The sequence below is a fragment of the Canis aureus genome, chromosome 12 (genome assembly GCF_053574225.1).
Source record: "Canis aureus isolate CA01 chromosome 12, VMU_Caureus_v.1.0, whole genome shotgun sequence".
Classification (NCBI taxonomy): Eukaryota; Metazoa; Chordata; class Mammalia; order Carnivora; family Canidae; genus Canis; species Canis aureus.
The window spans coordinates 27,086,877-27,107,632 of NC_135622.1; the positions used below are offsets into that span (position 1 = coordinate 27,086,877).

Genomic DNA, 20,756 nt, shown 5'->3' on the forward strand with positions numbered 1-20,756 from the left:
TCTGACTCTCAGGCTCTCTAAATGTAATAACCAAACACAAGGAGAGAGGGGTGGGGATGAGATACAAGGGAGCTCTCCCTCCAGCCTGTTGCTCAGAGAGCACTTGCATCACCTCCGTTCTTGAGCTGCTTCTGCCCCGCGAAGGCTGCTGCAGCTGATGGGGCTGTAACATGGGCCAGAGCACTCAGCTGCACATTACTGCCCTGGGTTCTCCAACATCTGCCACTGACACCAACTCAGACACTCTGCGGCGCCTGCTCCCCACTCAAGGAACACATTGGGCAGTGGTGACAGGCCAAACAGAGAGGTTTGTGTTCAGGGCTGAACCACTGTGGGAGGATCTTGTATATCTTGCCCGCAGTAATAAACTCCAGCATCGTCAGCCTCCACTCTGCTGATTCTCAGGGTGAAATCTGTCCCTGACCCGCTGCCACTGAACCTGTCTGACACGCCAGTGAAGCGGTTGGACACCCTATAGATCAGGCCCTGTGGAGACTGGCCTGGCTTCTGTCGGAACCAATTCAAATAGGTGTTCCCGTTACTGTGCAGGAGGCTCTGACTGGCCTTGCAGGAGATGGAGGCCGTCTCTCCAGGGCTGACGGACAGGGACGGTGGGGTCTGTGTCATGACAATATCCCCACTGGATCCTAAAGTAGCGAGAGATAAGTACAAGTTGTGTTAGAAACAGTATAAAACATTTCTATTACTTTGAGTTTTTTACATTTTATGCTAAATCATATTTTGTGTTTTGTTTTATATTTTAAATGTATTCAATTATCATGGAAAACCCAAGAGAGCAAGACAGAGTGGCTTCTTTCTTCTTTAGCATCTCACTAAAGTACCGTTCTTCGTATCTTTTACTTTCTTCTTAATTTTCACAGGTCTAAAAATTAAATTCTCCTCGTTGGAGGGCAATCTCCTGCATGCACAGAATACACAGGGAGAAAAGCAGCACCAGGGGAGCTGACCATCCGCACCCCCATGTCTTTCCTCATCCCCGCCCTGTCCTTACCTGGGATCCAGAGCATCAGCAGCCCCAGGAGCTGAGAAGGGAACCTCATCTTGAGAAGCTGAGCTGAGGAGCCCTAGTAAGTAAAGACAAGCCTAGAGCTGACCTTTATCTCAGACTTTCAAGGGAAGGTCCTCCCCAGGGGACAATATGCAAATCCCCTGGTGGGTGTGGCAGAGTGGAAAGAGGCACAGGCAGGTGCAGGTCCCTCTCCTGCCAGTGTAGTAGCTTAAAAGGTCTTCTGTGCTGGGAGGAAAGCTAACAGAGACAAATTCTTTACTGCCTGAGTAGGAAGGAGGATCGAAGGGAAAAGTCAGGATCTGTGGGAAGACAGTGCTCAGAGTCCTGCCCTTCTGTGAAACCAGCAGAGACGTGAAGGTGTAGTGGCCAGTGTCCATTTCTGGCAGGTGAAAGGCCCTCCTGCTTGGATTCCTGTCTGCTAAGGTCCCAGGGGAAACAGCTGACACTCCCAACTACAGCTGAGTGGCGGAGGATCTCCAAATCACGGGAAGAACTGGAGATAGTTCTAGGGTCTATGGGGTCTCCTGTTTCCAGGCTGATGGTTTAAGACTGTCTAATAATGATTTACAATAAACTCACCCTGGGACCCTGTGAATTATGCTCTATGAGAAGATGAAAGTAAAAACACCCTGTCAAGGAGGAAGATTCTCTCACTTACAGGAAGAGAACTAATAATCACATGGAAGAGAATAGGGAAGACGACCGTATTTTATGCTTCATATAATGAGTATGATTTGTGGTAACCCTTTTTTACTGTCTGGAGTGTATCCTGTCACACTTCTCTCTCCTTCCCCAGATAAAGATAGATCGATTGATTGATCGATCGATAGACACACACACATGCCATGTGGTATATATGAGACACTTCATTACAACAGTGACAGAACCTGATGATTCTTCATGTGTCTGCTTGACGTTATCATATTGAGATATTTGTGAGAATTGTGTCAACCTCAAGTTACCTCCCAATTAAAGTCACTGTCCTCAAACAAAATCCTGGAGAAACTGAAAGCATAGAGTTTGTAGTTCTACTGAGTCTCAGGTAATTAAAAGCCAAAGTCATACTGAATTGAAAAATAACTGATAAATACAATTCCAGGTGTGATTACACAGAAAAGCTCAGGCTCTGTATCTCCTAGGATATCTTCCAAGAGTAAGATTTTGTACTGAGAGTGGAATAGCTATTGTGTAAAAATGCTGTGGAGAGCAAATCCTGAACTCTGTGGAGAGTCCCAGGTGCTCACGACAAATTGAGATAGGAGTATAATAGCCCAAGTCCCATAATTTCTTAGGTGTCACTTTATTTACTTTTTCTTATGTTTTCTTCCTTGATCCATGTTATAAGCTAGCCAATGCAATCCTGAATCTTCCTCTTTAAATTTTCAGCCTCAATGTCCACAATAGCCAGACTGTGGAAGGAGTCTAGGTGTCCATCGAATTGAATGAATAAAGAAGCTGTGGTCTGTGTATACAATGGAACATTACTTGGCCATTAGAAATGAGAAATACCCACCATTTGCTTCGAGTTGGATGGGACTGGAGGGTATTATGCTGAGTGAAATAAGTCAAACAGAGAAGGACAAACATTATATGGTCTCATTCATTTTGGGAATATAAAAAATAGTGAAAGGGAATAAAGGGGAAAGGAGAGAAAATGAGAGAAAATATCAGTGAGGGTAACAGAACATGAGAGACTCCTAATTCAGGGAATTGAACAAGAGGTGGTGGAAAGGGAGGTGGGCAGGGGGTGGGGGTGACTGGGTGACTGGCACTGAGAGGGGCACTTGATGGGATGAGCATTGGATGTTATGCTATATGTTGGCAAATTGAACTCCAATTAAAAAAAAATTTCAGTCTTCCTAATGAATCCTATTAGTGAATGAATTCAGAAAGATAAGCCACAATAATGAAAAATATCAGGACAAAGACAAAAAGGATAATACAAGACATTATTATAAATGTTATGGTGAGTGTCAAAATATTCATAACCCATGTTAAGTGAAGAATCACATTGTGTAACACTATTTCTCAACTGTACTTCAAAAACGAATCACATTACACATTTTTATGTGAAAGCTCAGCGTGTGGAAATATGGCTGCAAATTATTCATCTGTCATGGTTTTTTTTTACTTACTGTATATCGGTTTTGAAAATATTTTTCCAAATTATTCTTTAGAATGTTTGAATTTGGAATATTATTATTTGCTACAGAAATTAACATGAAAACTTAAAAAGTCTTTTCTGCTTGGTTGCCTGTCTCATAATTTTTAAAAATTATCTAAAATATCTCGAAAATGCAAAATCTTAGAAAGATTATTTCTTGACAGTAATGGCTTTGAAATTTTCCAGTATGACCTGTACACTGAACAAGGAGTATTCTTAGTTCCAAACAGCAATCTGCGTCTCTACATGTTTACACTCTATTTTGTACCCTGGACAATAAAACTGACCCCAGCAAAGCTGGACGCTACAACTTCACAGAAAGAATAGCATTTGTAAGGGATGTAAGCAGAAACTCTGTGAGGTCCAGGTGGGGAACAGGGCTCTAGAGGTCTCTAATCTAAGCACCATCAACTGAATTAGCAAGGAGTTTTGCAGGTGGATTTTATGGCACTGTTGTCTCTGTGCGAGAGGCTGTTCATCTGGGTCCATAAAAGTGGAAGTCAGGGTGTGATTTGTGTACCTTGAGAAGATTCTCTTTTTGGTGCAACTGTGAACCCATTATCCTGGGATCAGAGTGTGTGGGATAGGAAGTGTGATGCTGTTATATATTCTGTAGACTTTGACCTATAAATTTTATCAAGCCAGATGCTCAAACTATGGTGCTTTGGTGCAGATGAGACAAACACAGAAGCTTGTTTCCTGACTAACCTAAATGGAAGTTCTTTCTGATAAAAGGCGAGCTTTTTTTTTTTTTTTTAATTTTTTTTATTGGGACTCAATTTGCCGGCAGATAGCATATCACCCAGTTCTCATCCCATCAAGTCCCCCCTCAGTGCCCGTCACCCAGTCACCCCATCCCCCTGCCCACATCCCCTCCCACTACCCCTTGTTCGTTTCCCAGGGTTAAAGTCTCTTGTGTTCTGTCACCATCACTGATATTTCCCACTCATTTTCTCTCTCTTCCCCTCCATCCCTTTCCCTATTTTTTATATTCCCCAAATGAATGAGACCATATAATGTTTGTCCTCTGAATGACTTATTTCACTCAGCATAACACCCTCCAGTTCCATCCCTGTTGAAGCAAATGGTGGGTATTTGTCGTTTTTTTTTTTAAATTTTTATTTATTTATTTATTTATGATAGTCACAGAGAGAGAGAGAGAGAGAGACAGAGACAGAGACACAGGCAGAGGGAGAAGCAGGCTCCATGCACCGGGAGCCCGACGTGGGATTCGATCCCGGGTCTCCAGGATCGCACCCTGGGCCAAAGGCAGGCGCCAAACCGCTGCGCCACCCAGGGATCCCTATTTGTCCTTTCTAATGGCTGAGTAATATTCCATTGTATACATAGACCACAGCTTCTTTATCCATTCTTCTTTCAATGGACACCCAGGGGCGAGCTTTTTTTTTTGTAGGAGAACTGAGATCAAGACATCCAGCAGAGGGAGCATCCCCAGCTTCAGTTCTGTTGAGTAGATTCTTGGGACTTGTGATTGAAATGGGTCACCTTTTCTAAATATTTGTAAATGGTCACCACTGGGGGATAATCTGTACAGATAAATAACCTGATTCATACACCTGTGAATGTGTTGATCTTCTGACTTTACAAGTTACTTCTCAACCATTGGGCTTCAACGATCTAGATATTCCAAAGCCCTGTTCTCTATTTAGGAGTGTTCTCATCAGGGAGGAGAGGAAGCATTTTTAGCACAGGCCCCAATCCTTGAGTTCCTTAGGGAAAAAAAGGAGGCAAAATTTTCTTGATGAATCTGTGACAAAACATCAGTGTCCTTCATGTGAGACCTGGCCTTCCCTTCAATCAATGAGCTTGAGACTTTAACTGGCTTAGGTCTAGGACCTGAATCAGAAGCAGTGACTTTAGGCTTCAGCTCCCCTGACCTAGAGTTTTGCAGTTACAGAGACAAAATATACACTAAGAGTCTGCACATTGACTTAATTTCTACTAATATGTGCTTAAGCATCTACTGCCACAGATGCCTCTTTCTGACAACATTCTGTCCTTGTATATTGTGGAAATTGTACACCTTCTGCCTATGAAAGTTAGTATGACAAGCTGGTCTGTGCTACTCACTGACATCCCTGGTTCCAGGCATCATTCCCTGGAAAGCAGATTCATGTGTAAGGTAGCATGGGGACAGTGGTTGAGGAATGTTCTTGAGATCAGCGTCTCTAAAGCAAGATTGGGCACATGAGGGAGTTGAGCAGGGATGCAGGACAACCAAAGCCTAAGCCGATCCCCCAGAGGGACCCAGAACTGGTAGGTCTCCAGAGAGGATACAAATTGGGGCACATGGGCCAGGCCCTTATGCAGGATTTTATCTTTTACCCCCTGCTGTACCTTTATTCATTCTTGATCCACCTTCAGAGAAGCTGACTTTTCATAATTGTTCCTAATTTCTCCACAGATATCCCCAGTTTGTTTTATTTTTGCTCTTTCTTGAAAGTATGAAGAGTCTATAACTTTATTTTTGCCATTACTCTAGAAATGTGTTTTATATTAGAGAAAGTTTTTAACTTTGTTACAGGAGAGAAAGAGATGTTTCTCTTGTTTCAGGGAAGATTTCAACCTTGGGGCTATATCCATCCCATGTGGGTATTTAAGGAGAATGCCAAAACGCCTGTAGACTGTGGAGGTGTCACCACTCTTGCAGAGACTGGGTACAAAGAACCACCCGGTAGAGGAGAGGCTCCGGTCCATATAAGCCAGGTGGCTGTCCCTGACCAGATGTGTTGACGACCCCATATGCAATTTCATGATGGAGTTTCCCAAGGACCACAGCCTCTTGGATGTGGGTCTGTTCCCAGTTGGCTTTCATGTCCATACTTCATCCTCCACAGCAGCTGCCTGCAGCTCTTCAAGGTGGCCTGGAGGCCCGAGGTTGAGAAGGACTAGCCCATCAGGGTCTCCTTGTCTGATGGGAGAGATGAAGGGACCGCTCCCAATACCATTTTTAGGAGGGGGTTCCCAGGCTTCCCTCCACATGTGTGATGCTTAGCTAGAGGAGCTCACAGAACTGAGAGAAACACCTATTTATGTTTACCAGTTTATTCAAGGATATGATCAAGATACAGATGAAGAGCTAGATGGAGATACATAGGGTGAGGTCTGGGAGGGTCCTGTGTACAGCAGCTTCTGTCCTTGTGGAGATGGAGTGCATCTCTTTCTCTCTGTGGATTGTTCATCTGTGTGGAAGCTCTCTAAACCTTGCACTCTTGAGACTCGTGGAGGCTTGCTTACCTAGACATGATCGATTATTATCTATGTGTCAAGCTCCTCTCCCCTTACTGGATGGGAAATGGGGCAGCAAATTCCATGGTTCTAATCATGGCTTGGTCTTTCTGGTGACCAGTGCCCATCCTGGAGCCCATTCAGGGGCAATCTCACAGAATGAAAGATTCTCTAGAGCTTTTATCTCCTAGGAAATTATAAGCGTTTTAGGAGCTCTGTCAGGGGCTGGGAGCAGAGACCAAACTCTATATTTTCTCGTATGTCACAGACATAAATCAGAAATTCTGGAGGACCACCATTGTTTCAGAGGCTGGGGGAATTCAAGCAGGTTCTAAAGCCTTGCATCCTATCTAACTCCCACTCTGACCTCTAGGGTCTCCTGTGGGTTCAAGGACAGTGGACACGATGTGGATTTCTTCCCAGCCTGGACGTCAGCCTGATATGGCTGCAAGTGTTCCTATCTGCAGCACTGACCCTTGTCCCACAGAGCTGCAGTTCTCACACAAACCTCCTCTGAGGGTGATTAGCTGCCCTAGGCTGCCTCCCCAGATTTTGGAGGCAATGCTCTGATTTTATGAAGATGGGGGTTTTTATTAGAATTACATGTTCAAGCACTTTTCTATGTTTTCCTTGAAGATTAGAGCCAATATACTTGGTTTTCTCCCTTTATATTTCTCTCCAAAGCAAGGTTCCAGGTCATTTTCCAGACTGCTGTTTCCTTATTTCCCAGTGGATACTCCCTGATGATTCTCATAAAGTACTGATGTGGAAGGCTCCTAGATTGTGGCTTTTAAATTTTCTTTTGTTTCATTTTACAGTGACCTAATCATTGTATAATGGAGGGGTTTGGAAATTAATGCTCTTAGGATTGTTTCCATGATCAGAAGAAAAGAGAATGAGAGCGAGATATGCTTTCCTGGATCTGATCTTCCTACCCTGTACTCATATCTCAATATTTTCTTCTGTAAGTTTAAAGTCGTGTTTTGAAAAGTGAGTTTCATGTATGAAGTAAGACAATCAAACTCATTTTTCCCCATACGGGGGTGACACATTGTCCCCAAATTATTTAAGTAGTTAATTCTTTCTCCAGAACACACACACACACACACACACACACACACACACTCACACACACACACACACACACACACACACACACAGAAACATCTGAACTGAAATGACCACTAAAATCTATCCAAATGGTACACCACAGTTTGACTCAACAGAATGACACAACAAATGTTCTCCTCTGAGCATTTCCATGACACTTAGGAAGGAGGCAAAATGTTCCTCTCCACATCAAGATAAATGGTCAGTTGTCAGGAGCCTGAAGAACAACTCAGATGTATCTGTAGTTTCCTCAGAGTGATGAAAAAGAACAGTACCAGTGAACATCATCTGAGCAGTAGGAGAGCATCGAACTGAGAAAGTGAGGATCTGTGGGAAGACAGTGCTCAGAGTCCTGCCCTTCTGTGAAACCAGCAGAGACATGAAGGTGTAGTGGCCAGTGTCCATTTCTGGCAGGTGAATGGCCCTTCTGCTTGAATTCCTGTCTGCAGGAAGGTCCCGGGGGAAACAGCTGACACTCCCAATTGCAGCTGAGTGGCGGAGGATCTCCAAATCACGGGAAGAACTGGAGATGTTCTAGAGTTCTATGGGGTCTCCTGTTTCCAGGCTGATGGTTTAAGACTGTTTAATAATGATTTAAAATAAAATCACCCTGGGACCTTCTGAATTATGCTCTATGAGAAGTTGAAAGCAAAAAACCTGCCAAGTAGGAAGATTCTCTCACTTACAGGAAGAGAACTACGAGTCACATGGTAGAGAATATGAAAGAAGAAAGACAGAATTTTAGGCTTCAGGTAATGAGTATGATTTGTGGTAACCCCTTTTTTACAGTTTGGAGTGTATCCTGTCATATTTCTCTCCATTCCTCAGATAAAGATAGATAGATCTATTGATCGATTGACAGACACACACATGTCATGTGTTATATATGAGACCCTTCAGTACAATAGAGACATACTGATGATTCTTCATGTGTCTGCTTGAGGTTATGTCATATTGAGTCATTCATGAAAATTGTGTCAACTTCAAATTACCTCCCAACTAAAGTCACTGTCCTCAAACAAAATCCTGGAGAAACTGAAGCATAGAGTTTATAGTTCTTTGAATCTCAGGTAATTAAAAGCCAAAGTCATACTGAATTGAAAAATAACTGATAAATACAATTCCAGGTGTGATTACGCAGAAAAGCTCAGGCTCTGTATCTCCTAGGAAATCTTCCAAGAGTAAGATTTTGTACTGAGAGTGGAATAGCTATTGTGTAAAAATGCTATGGAGAGCAAATCCTGAACTCTGCGGAGAGTCTCAGTTGCTCATGACAAATTGAGATAGAAGTAAGAGTATAATAGCCCAAATACCATAATTTCTTACTTGTCACTTTATTTTCTTTTTCTTATGTTTTCTTTCCTTGATGTTATAAGTTAGCCAAAGCAATCCTGATTCTTCCTCTTGAAAATTCCAGCCTCCCTAATGAACGTTGCTAGTGAATGAATTCAGAAAGACAAGCCACAATAATGAAAAATGTCACTATGAAGACAAAAAGGAAAATATAAGACAATATTATAAATGTTAAGGTGAGTGTCAAAATATTCATAACCCATGTTAAATAAAGAAACACATTATTTAACACTATTTGTCAACTAACTGTACTACAAAAAAAATCAAATACACATTTTTTATGTGAAAGCTCAGTGTGTAGTAATATGGTGCAAATTATTCATCTGTCATGGTTTTTATTTTATTGTATATCAGTTTTGAAATGTTTTTTTTCAAAATTATTCTTTAGAATGTTTGAATTTGGAATATTACTATTTGCTGCAAAACTTAACATGAAAACTTAAAAGGTTTTTTTCTGCTTGGTTGCTTGCCTCATAATTTCTTAAAATTATCTAAAATATCTCGAAAATGCAAAATCTTAGAAACATTATTTCTTGACAGTAAAGGCTTTGAAATTTTCCAGTATGACCTGTACACTGAACAAGGAGTATTCTTAGTTCCAAACAGGAATCCGCGTCTCTACATGTTTATTACTCTATTTTGTACCCTGGACAATAAAACTGACCCCAGCAAAGCTGGACGCCACAACTTCACAGAAAGAATAACATTTGTAAGGGATGTAAGCAGAAACTCTGTGAGGTCCAGGTGAGGAACAGGGCTCTAGAGGTCTCTAATCTAAGCACCATCAACTGAATTAGCAAGGAGTTTTGCAGGTGGATATTATGGCACTGTTGTCTTTGTGTGAGAGGCTGTTCATCTGGGTCCAAAAAAGTGGAAGCCAGTGTGTGATTTGTGTACCTTGAGAAGATTCTCTTTTTGGTGCAACTGTGAGCCCATTATTCTGGGGTCAGAGTGTGTGGGGTGGGAAGTGTGATGCTGTTATACATTCTGTAGACTTTGACCTATAATTTTTATCAAGCCAGACAGGTCAAACTACAGAGCTTTGGTGAAGATGAGACAAACACAGAAGCCTGTGTCCTGACTATTGCAGATGGGAGTTCTTTCTGATAAAAGGCGAGCTTGTTTTTTTTTTCTTTCAGTTTTTAAATTGGAATTCAATATTCCAACATAGAGCCTATCACCTAGTTTTCGTCCTGTCAAATGCCCCCCTCAGTGCCCATTACCCAGTCACCCCATCCCCCCGCCCACCTCTCCTCCCACTACCCCTTGTTCATTTCCCAGAGTTAGGAGTCTCTCATGTTGTGTCTTCTTCACTGATATTTCCCACTCATTTTCTCTCTTTTCCCCTCCATCCCTTTCACTATTTTTTATTTTCCCCCAAAGAATGAGACCATATAATGTTTGTCCTTCCAGATTGATTTATTTCACTCAGTATAACACCCTCCAGTTCCATCCATGTTGAAGCAAATGGTAGGTATTTGTTGTTTCTAATGGCTGAGTAATATTCCATTGTATACATAGACCACATCTTCTTTATCCATTCGTCTTTTGATGGACACCGAGGCTCCTTCCACAGTTTGGCTATTGTGGACATTGCTGCTATAAACAATGGGGGGCAGGTGTCCCGGTGTTTCATTGCATCTGTATCTTTGGGGTAAATCCCCAGGAGTGCAATTGCTGGGTCGTAGGGCAAATCTGTTTTTAACTCTTCGAGGAACCTCCACACCGTTTTCCAGAGTGGCTGCACCCGTTCACATTCCCACCAACAGTGCAAGAGGGTTCCCCTTTCTCCACATCCTCTCCAACATTTGTTGTTTCCTGTCTTGTTAATTTTCCCCATTCTCACTGGTGTGAGGTGGGATCTCATTGTGGTTGTGATTTGTATTTCCCTTATGGCTGGTGATGTGGAGCATTTTCTCATGTGCTTGTTGGCCATGTCTATGTCTTCCTCTGTGAGATTTCTGTTCATGTCTTTTGCCCATTTCATGATTGGATTGTTTGTTTCTTTGCTGTTGAGTTTAATAAGTCTTTTATAGATCTTGGATACTAGCCCTTAATCTGATATATCATTTGCAAATATCTTCTCCAATTCTGTAGGTTGTCTTGTAGTTTTTTTTAAAAGATTTATTTATTCACGAGAGACCCACAGAGACAGAGGCAGAGACACAGGCAGAGGGAGAGGCAGGTTATATTCGGGGAGCCCGATGTGGGACTTCCCGGGTCTCTAGGATCACACCCCGGGTGATGGCATTGCTAAACCGCTAAGCCACCAGGGCTGCCCTGTCTTGTAGTTTTGTTGACAGTTTCTTTTACTGTACAGAAGCTTTTTATCTTGATGAAGTCCCAATAATTCATTTTTTGTTTTTGTTTCCTTTGCCTCGTGGATGTATCTTGCAAGAAGTTGCTGTGGCCAAGTTCAAAAAGGGTGTTGCTTGTGTTCTCCTCTAGGATTTTGATGGAATCTTGTCTCCCATTTAGATCTTTCATCCATTTTGAGTTTATCTTTGTGTATCGTGTAAGAGAATGGTCTAGTTTCATTCTTCTATGTGTGGCTTTCCAATTTTCCCAGCACCATTTATTGAAGAGACTGTCCTTTTTCCAGTGGATAGTCTTTCCTGCTTTGTCAAATATTAGTTGACCATAGAGTTGAGAGTCCACTTCTGGATTCTCTATTCTGTTCCATTGATCTATGTGTCTGTTTTTGTGCCAGTACCACACTGTCTTGATGACCACAGCTTTGTAGTACAACTTGAAATCCGGCATCGTGATACCCCCAGCTATTGTTTTCTTTTTTAATATTCCCCTATTTGGGCTCTTTTCTGATTCCATACATAAATTTGTATGGAATGTTTACAATAAATTGTTCCAACTCCCTTAAGAAAGTCCATGGGATTTTGATAGGGATTGCACTAAATGTGTAAATTTCCCTGGGTAACATTGACATTTTCACAATATTAATTCTTCCAATCCATGAGCATGGAATATTTTTCCATCTCTTTGTGTCTCCCTCAATTTCTTTCAGAAGTGTTCTGCAGTTTTTAGGGTATAGATCCTTTACCTCTTTGGTTAGGTTTATTCCTAGGTATCTTAATGCTTTTGGGTGCAATTGTAAATGAGATTGATTCCTTAATTTCTCTTTCTTCAGTTTCATTGTTAGTGTATAGAAATGCCACTGATTTCTGGGCATTGGTTTTGTATCCTGCCGCACTGCCGAATTGCTGTATGAGTTCCAGCAATCTTGGGGTGGAATGTTTTGGGTTTTCTATGTAGAGTATCATGTCATCTGTGAAGAGGGAGAGTTTGACTTCTTTGCCAATTTGAATGCCTTTTATTTCTTTTTGTTCTCTGATTGCTGAGGCTAGGACTTCCAGTACTATGTTGAATAGCAGTAGTGAGAGTGGACATCCCTGTTCTCAGGGGAAGATCCCCTGATCTTAGGGGAAAGGCTCTCAGTGTTTCCCCACTGAGAATGATATTTGCTGTGGGCTTTTCATAGATGGCTTTTAAGATGTTGAGGAATGTTCCCTCTATCCCTACACTCTGAAGGTTTTGATGAGGAATGAATGCTGTATTTTGTCAAATGCTTTCTCTGCATCTATTGAGAGGATCATATTTTTTTTCTCTTGTTAATATGATCTATCACATTGATTGCTTTAAGAGTGTTGAACCAGCCTTACATTCCGGGAATGAACCCCACTTGGTCATGGTGAATAATCTTCTTAATGTACCGTTGGATCCTATTGGCTAGTATCTCATTGAGAATTTTTGCTTGTGTTCATCAGGGATATTGGTCTATAATCCTCCTTTTTGGTGGGGTCTTTGGTTTTGGAATCATAGTGATACTGGCCTCATAGAATGACTTTGGAAATACTGCATCTCTTTCTATCTTCCCGAACAGCTTTAGTAGAATAGGTATGGTTTCTTCTTTAAAAATTTGTTAGAATTGCCCTGGGAAGCCATCTGGCCCTGGACTTTTGTGTTTTGAGAGGTTTTTGATGACTGCTTCAATTTCCTCCCTGGTTATTGGCCTGTTCAGGTTTTGTATTTCTTCTTGTTCCAGTTTGGTGGTTTTCAGTTTTCCAGAAATGCATCCATTTCTTCTTGATTGCTTAATTTATTGGTGTCTAGCTGCTCACAATACATTTTTAAAATCGTTTGTATTTCCTTGGTATTGGTGGTGATCTCCCCTTTCTCATTCAAGATTTTATTAATTTGAATCTTTTTTCTCTTCTTTCTAATAAGGCTGGCTAATGGTTTATCTATCTTATTAATTCTTTTTTTTTATCTTATTCTTTCAAGGAACCAACTCCTGGGATCCCTGGGTGGCGCAGTGGTTTGGCGCCTGCCTTTGGCCCAGGGCGTGATCCTGGAGACCAGGGATCGAATCCCACGTCGGGCTCCCGGTGCATGGAGCCTGCTTCTCCCTCTGCCTGTGTCTCTGCCTCTCTCTCTCTCTCTCTGTGTGACTATCATAAAGAAAAAGAAAAAGAAATAAAAAAAGAACCAACTCCTGGTTATGTTAATCTGTTCCACAGTTCTTCTGGTCTCTATTTCATTGAGTTCTGCTCGAATCTTTATTAACTTCTTCTGCTGGGTGAAGGTTTTATTTGCTCTTCCTTCTCCAGCTCCTTTAGGTGCAAGGTTAGATTTTGCATTTGAGTTCTTTCCAGTTTTTGGATGGATGCTTGTATTGCGATGTATTTCCCCCTCAGGACTGCTTTTGCTGTATCCCAAAGATTTTGAATGGTTGTATCTTCATTCTCATTAGTTTCCATGAATCATTTTAATTCTTCTCTAATTTCCTGGTTGACCCTTTCATCTTTTAGCAGGATGCTCTCTAAGCTTCACGTGTTTGAGTTTCTTCCAAATTTCTCCTTGTGATTGAGTTCATGTTTCAAAGCTATATGGTCTGAAAACATGTAGGGGATGATCCCAATCTTTTGGCATTGGTTGAGTCCTGATTTGTGACCCAGTATGTGGTCTATTCTGGAGAAAGTTCCATGTGCCCTTGAGACAAATGTGTATTCAGTTGCTTTGGATGTAAAGTTCTGTAAATATCTGTGAAATCCATCTTGTCCAGTATATTATTTAATGCTCTTATTTCTTTGGAGATGTTGTGCTTAGAAAATCTATCAGTTTTAGAAGGTTCCATGTTCAAGTCACCAGGTTTAAGTGTACTATTATCTAAGTACATCTAACTTTGGTTATTAATTGATTGATATGTTTGGCAGCTCTCACATTTGGGGCATAAATATTCATGATTGTTAGGTCCTCTTGTTGGATAGATCCCTTAAGGATGATATAGTGTCCCTCTTCATCTCTTACTACAGTCTTTAGGATAAACTTCAATTTATCTGATATGAGGATGGCTACCCTGCTTTCTTTTGAGGACCATTTGAATGGTAAATGGTTCTCCAACCTTTCATTTTCAGGCTCTAGGTTTCCTTACATCTAAAATGAGTCTCTTGTAGGCAGCAAATAGATGGGTCTTGCTTTTTTATCCAGTCTGAAATACTGCGCCTTTTGATGGGATCATAGAGCCCATTCACGTTCAGAGTTACTATTGAAAGATACGAATTTAGTGTCATCATGATACCTATTTGGTCCCTGTTTTTGTGGATTGTTTCCTTGGACTTCCTTTTTCTTTTATAGAGTTCCCCTTAATATTTCTTGCATTGCTGGTTTGGTGGTCACATACTCTTTCAGTTTCTGCCTATCTTGGAAGCTCTTTATCTCTCCTTCTATTCTGAATGAGAGCCTTGCTGGATAAAGTATTCTTGGCTGCAGGTTCTTCTCATTTAAGACCCTGAATATATCCTGCCAGCCCTTTCTGGCCTGCCAGGTCTCTGTGGAGAGGTCTGCTGTTAACCTAATACTTCTCCCCATAAAGTTTAGGGCCCTCTTGTCCCTTGCTGCTTTAAAGATCTTCTCTTTGTCTTTGGAGTTTGCAAGTTTCACTATATAAATGTCTGGGTGTTGAATGGTTTTTATTGATTTTAGTGGGGGATCTCTAACTCCTGGATCTGAATTCCTGTTTCCCTTCCCAAGTTAGGGAAGTTCTCAGCCATAATTTGTTCAAATACACTTTCTGGTCCTCTGTCCCTTTAGGTGCCCTCTGAAACCCCAATTAAATGTAGATTTCTTCCTGTGGGAAAAATGAGGCTGTCATTTATTTCCCTTAACCTTTCCTCATGATCTTTTAATCGTTTTTCTCTTTTTTCCTCAGCTTCCTTCCTTGCCATCAACTTGTCTTCTATGTCACTCACTCGTTCTTCATTAACCCTCATCGTTAGGACCTCTAGTTTGGATTTCATCTCATTTAATTGATTTTTAATTTTGGCCTGATTAGATCTAAATTCTGCAGTCATGAAGTCTCTTGAATCCTTTATGCTTTTTTCCAGAGCCACCAGTAGCTTTATAATTGTGCTTCTGAATTGGCTTTCTGACATTGAATTGTAAACCAAACTGTGTAACTCTGTGGGAGAGAGTACTGTTTCTGATTCTTTCTTTCGTGGTGAGTTCTTCCTTCTAGTCATTTTGCTCAGTGCAGAGTGGCTAAAAACAAGGTGTACTGGAAAAAGGAGAAAAAGAGGGAAAAAGGGGGGGAGGACAAAAAAAAAACAAGGAGAGGTATCCTCTGATTCTATATACTGTAAGTCCTTCGACTTCCCCTGGAGCTTTCCAGCGCTACTAGGTCAAGAACTTGCTCTTCCCCTGTCCTTCCAGCTGGTGTTCTGGGGGATGGGCCTGCTGTGCTGAGTCCCAGGTGTGTGCACCTGGGGGAGCTGCCCAGCCCCCTGTCAGGTGTATGGCTCAGTGGGAGCTGTTTATCCTGTGAAGCCCCTGTTCCCTGGTGGCCCTGCTCAGTCTCAGGTATAAGGTGACACCAGGAGGAACAAGCACACTGGCGGCAGCCAGCTCTCCAGCCCTGGCGTCAGCTCCCACAGTAACTACCGCAGCTCCCAGTCTGCAGGGGCGCCCGGTGGCAGGAGCGTCCTCCCTGTCCTGTGTCCTCCAGGCCTCTGCCTGGCCCGCGGGGAGTGCAGGATCCTGGGCTGTGTCCCCAGCGCCCTGGGCTCGGGGCCTGCGCCGCTGGAATCGCGCTCCCGGCCGCGCAGCCCCCTCCACCGGGTGCCGCCTTCGAGCTGCTCCCGGGGCCCGCCCGGCGCGCGCTGCAGCCCTTTAGGGAGCTCGGCCGGTGGGTGGCGCGCTCTCCCGCGGGGGCACCTCCTCTGTTAGTGCCCCCGGGACCCTGGGGGCTCCACTGCCCCTCCTGGGATCCTGCCCCAGCTCCCTGGGAGCGCCTTTCCGTCCCGGAAGGTTGGTGAAGTTCCTGCTTCTCCGGGCCTGGGCTCTCCTGTCCTGGGGACACTCGCCGCGCGTCCTTAGCCTGGCTCCTTGCGGGGCGCCTCCCCCTTGGATGCTTTTCTATTTCTTCATTTTTTTCTGTCTACCTACATTGATAGAAGCGCGAACACTGTAGTGTTCCAGCTGTTCTCTCTTTAAATCTCAGGCCGAATTCGCGGGTTTTCAGGATGATTGGAAAGTTATCTAGGTAAGTTGGTGGGGACAGGTGACTTGGGGACCCTACTCCTCTGCCAACTTGCCCCGCCTCTCCTTCTTAAATGGTTTTAAAATGTTACTTTTGGGGAAAAAATTCACACCACTCTCTACGCTAGCTGTGGTATATGAAGTACATTCTATGCTCCACATCTTTCAGGTTGTGTTGTATTCTCAGAACCCACTGTGAGATTCCAAGAACAGCTTTTATTTTGTCTCAGAAAAAGGTAATTGAGGCAAGTATAAAACTTCTAGATTTAAGTTCTTCTGTGTGTGTCTGTGTGTGTGCACATCTCTGTGTGTGTATGTTGTAGTTTTATAGAAGTATACTTGGCGCGCAGTGCTACGATGGTTTCAGGTGTACAACATAGCGATTTGACATGTCTATGTGCTATATTATGTCACCGCAAGTGTAGTTACCATCTGTCCCCATACAACGCTATTACGAAATATTTGAATATATTCCTTGTGCTGTACCCTTCATCCAGGTTACTTGTTTTTGTTCATTCCATATATCTCCCACTCTCCTTCGTGAATTTTTCCCAGCCTCCGATGATCCTCTTTCTGTCTGGCCACCAACAGTGTGTTCTCTGTATTCATGGTCTTTTTCCCTTTCTGTTCTGGGTTTATTGTTTGTTTGTTTGGTTTCTAGACTCCACATATAAATGAAATCATATGGTATCTGTCTTTATTTGACTTATTTCACTTAACATTAGATTTTATAGGACCATTCATGTTGTTGCAAATAACAAGATGTCTTTCTTTGGCAGACTAATATTCCAGTGTATATAAATAAATAAGTGTGTGTGTATGTATCTAGTATTACTTTTTAACAAAATTAGGACCTCATATCTGCTATGAATTTTCAAAATTTATTTGGGTGCTTGAACAAACAATTTTACTAATTGTTTACAGCCATATTTCCTAGCAGGTATAGAATGCTCTCCAGATAAAACAGCAATAGAGCAATTAGTGTAACTGAGAAAGAAGAAATTCAGAGAGTAGGAAAATAAAAAATAATAAATTAAGAATTGCACCATCAGGTACCACTTCTCCTATCAAAAATATAGCAAAAGTTGTTTGCTTCAAAATGTATTCGGCTTGGATTGTCACAAATATGCCTCAATTTTCTGACTCTGAAGAGGGGTGGGGATGAGATACAAGTGAGCTCTCCCTCCAGCCTGTTGCTCAGAGAGCACTTGCATCACCTCCGTTCTTGAGCTGCTTCTGCCCCGCGAAGGCTGCTGCAGCTCATGGGGCTGTAACATGGGCCAGAGCACTCAGCTGCACATTACTGCCCTGGGTTCTCCAACATCTGCCACTGACGCCAACTCAGACACTCTGCGGCGCCTGCTCCCCACTCAAGGAACACATTGGGCAGTGGTGACAGGCCAAATAGAGAGGTTTGTGTTCAGGGCTGAACCACTGTGGAGGAGCTTGTATACCTTGCATGCAGTAATAAACTCCAGCATCGTCAGTCTCCACTCTGCTGATTCTCAGGGTGAAATCTGTCCTTGACCCGCTGCCACTGAACCTGTCTGGGACCCCAGGGTCTCTGTTGGAGACCTTATAGATCAAACGCTGTGGAGACTGGCCTGGCTTCTGTCGGAACCAATTCAAATAGGTGTTCCCGTTACTGTGCAGGAGGCTCTGACTGGCCTTGCAGGAGATGGAGGCCGTCTCTCCAGGGCTGACGGACAGGGACGGTGGGGTCTGTGTCATGACAATATCCCCACTGGATCCTAAAATAATGAGAGATAAGTACAAGTTGTGTTAGAAACAGTATAAGACATTCAATCATTTTGGGTTTTGTATATTTTAGGCTAAATCATATTTTGATTTTGATTTATATTTTAACTATTCAATTATCATGGAAAACCCAAGATAGCAAGACACAGAGTGGCTTCTTTCTTCTTCAGCATCTCACTAAAGTACTGTTCTTCAAATATTTTAGATTCTTCTTAATTCTCACAGTCTAAAAATTAAATTCCCCCTGTCGGAGGGCAATCTGTCCCATGCACAGAATACACAGGGAGAGAAACAGCACCAGGGGAGCTCACCATCCATGCCCCTATGTCTTTCCTCATCCCTGCCCTGTCCTTACCTGGGATCCAGAGCATCAGCAGCCCCAGGAACTGAGAAGGGAACCTCATCTTGAGAAGCTGAGCTGAGGAGCCCTAGTAAGTAAAGACAAGCCTAGAGCTGACCTTTATCTCAGACTTTCAAGGGAAGGTCCTCCCCAGGGGACAATATGCAAATCCCCTGGTGGGTGTGGCAGAGTGGAAAGAGGCACAGGCAGGTGCAGGTCCCTCTCCTGCCAGTGTAGTAGCTTAAAAGGTCTTCTGTGCTGGGAGGAAAGCTAACAGAGACAAATTCTTTACTGCCTGAGTAGGAAGGAGGATCGAAGGGTAAAGTCAGGATCTGTGGGAAAACAGTGCTCAGTGTCCTGCCCTTCTGTGAAACCAGCAGGGACCTGAAGGTGTAGTGGCCAGTGTCAATTTCTGGCAGGTGAAAGGCCCTCCTGGTGGATTCCTGTCTGCTAAAGTCCCAGGGGAAACAGCTGACACTCCCAACTGCAGCTGAGTGGCAGAGGATCTCCAAATCACGGGAAGAACTGGGGTTAGTTCTAGGGTCTATGCGGTCTCCTGTTTCCAGACTGATGGTTTAAGACTGTTTAATAATGATTTAAAATAAACTCACCCTGGGACCTTGTGAATTATGCTCTATGAGAAAATGAAAGTAAAAACATCCTGTCAAGGAGGAAGAGTCATACTTACAGGAAGAGAACTAATAGTCACATGGAAGAGAATAGGAAAGAAGACAGAATTTTATGCCTCAGGCAATGAGTATGATTTGTGGTAACTCTTTTTCCTCTCTGGAGTGTATCCTGTCATACTTCTCTCTCCTTCCCCAGATAAAGATAGATCGATTAATCGATCGATAGACACACACATGCCATGTGGTATATATGAGACCCTTCATTACAACAGGGACATAACCTGATGATTCTTCATGTGTCCGCTTGACGTTATGTCATATTGAGTCATTTGTGAGAATTGTGTCAACTTCAAATTACCTCCCAACTAAAGTCACTGTCCTCAAACAAAATCCTGGAGAAACTGAAAGCATAGAGATCGTAGTTCTATCGAATCTCAGGTAATTAAAAGCCAAAGTCATACTGAATTGAAAAATAACTGATTATGTACAATTCCAGGCATAATTATGCAAAAAAGCTCAGTGGCTGTATCTTCGGAGAAATCTTCCAAGAGTTAGATTTTGTACTGAGAGTGAAATAGCTATTGTGTAAAAATGGTATGGAGAGCAAATTGTGAACTCTGTGGAGAGTCTCAGGTGCTCATGACAAAATGAGATAGAAGGAAGAGTAGAATAGCCCAATTTCCATAATATCTTACTTTTCATTTTATTACTTTTTCTTATGTTTTCTTCCTTGGTCCATCTTTTAAGCTAACCAATGCAATCCTGAATCTTCCTGAAAATTCCAGCCTCCGTAATGAACGTTGCTAGTGAATGAAGTCAGAAAGATAATCCACAATAATGAAAAATATCAGGACAAAGACAAAAGGAAAATACAAGACAGTATTATAAATCTTAAAGTGAGCATCAAAACTCTTCATAACTCATGTTAAATGAAGAAATACATTAGGTAACACTATTTGTCAACTGTACTACAAAATGGAATCACATTACACATTTTTTAATGTGAAAGCTCAGTATGTGGAAATATGGCTGCAAATTATTAATCCGTCATTTTTTTTTTACTGTGTATCAGTGTTGAAATGTTTTTTCCAAATTATTCCTTAGAATGTTTGAATTTGGAATATTACTATTTGCTACAGAACTTAACATGAAAACTTAAAAAGTCTTCTCTGCTTGGTTGCTTGTCTCATACTTTTTTGCCCTAAAATATCTCGAAAATGCAAAATCTTAGAAAAATTCTTTCTTGACAATAAAGGCTTTGAAATTTTCCTATATGACCTGTAGACTGAATGAAGAGTATCCCTAGTTCCAAACAGGAATCCACGATCTGCATGTTTACACTATTTTGTACTCTGGACAATAAAACTGACCCCAGCAAAGCTGGACGCTACAACTTCACAGAAAGAATAGCATTTGTAAGGGGTGGAAGCAGAAACTCTGTGAGGTCCAGGTGGGGAACAGGACCCTAGCGGTCTCTAATCTAAGCACCATCAACTGAATTAGCAAGGAGTTTTGCAGGTGGATTTTATGGCACTTTTGTCTCTGTGCAGGAGGCTGTTCATCTGGGTCCAA

The 20,756-nt window shown here is 42.3% G+C and overlaps 1 long non-coding RNA gene and 1 pseudogene across 2 annotated transcripts; one reads left to right on the plus strand and one right to left on the minus strand.

Annotated features, from left to right (window-relative positions):
* Positions 1-315: 315 nt before the first annotated feature.
* Positions 316-18,764, minus strand: LOC144281366 (immunoglobulin kappa variable 2D-29 pseudogene; annotated as a pseudogene). Its single transcript, XR_013349952.1, has 3 exons — positions 18,571-18,764; positions 18,001-18,208; positions 316-439 (listed from the first exon to the last, which is right to left on the minus strand). The product of XR_013349952.1 is annotated as an immunoglobulin kappa variable 2D-29 pseudogene (transcript).
* LOC144280811 (uncharacterized) lies at positions 1,597-10,019 on the plus strand. The gene is made up of 4 exons (XR_013349221.1): positions 1,597-2,072; positions 7,262-7,407; positions 8,971-9,082; positions 9,929-10,019. It is a non-coding gene; the product is annotated as an uncharacterized LOC144280811 (long non-coding RNA).
* Positions 18,765-20,756: the final 1,992 nt, after the last annotated feature.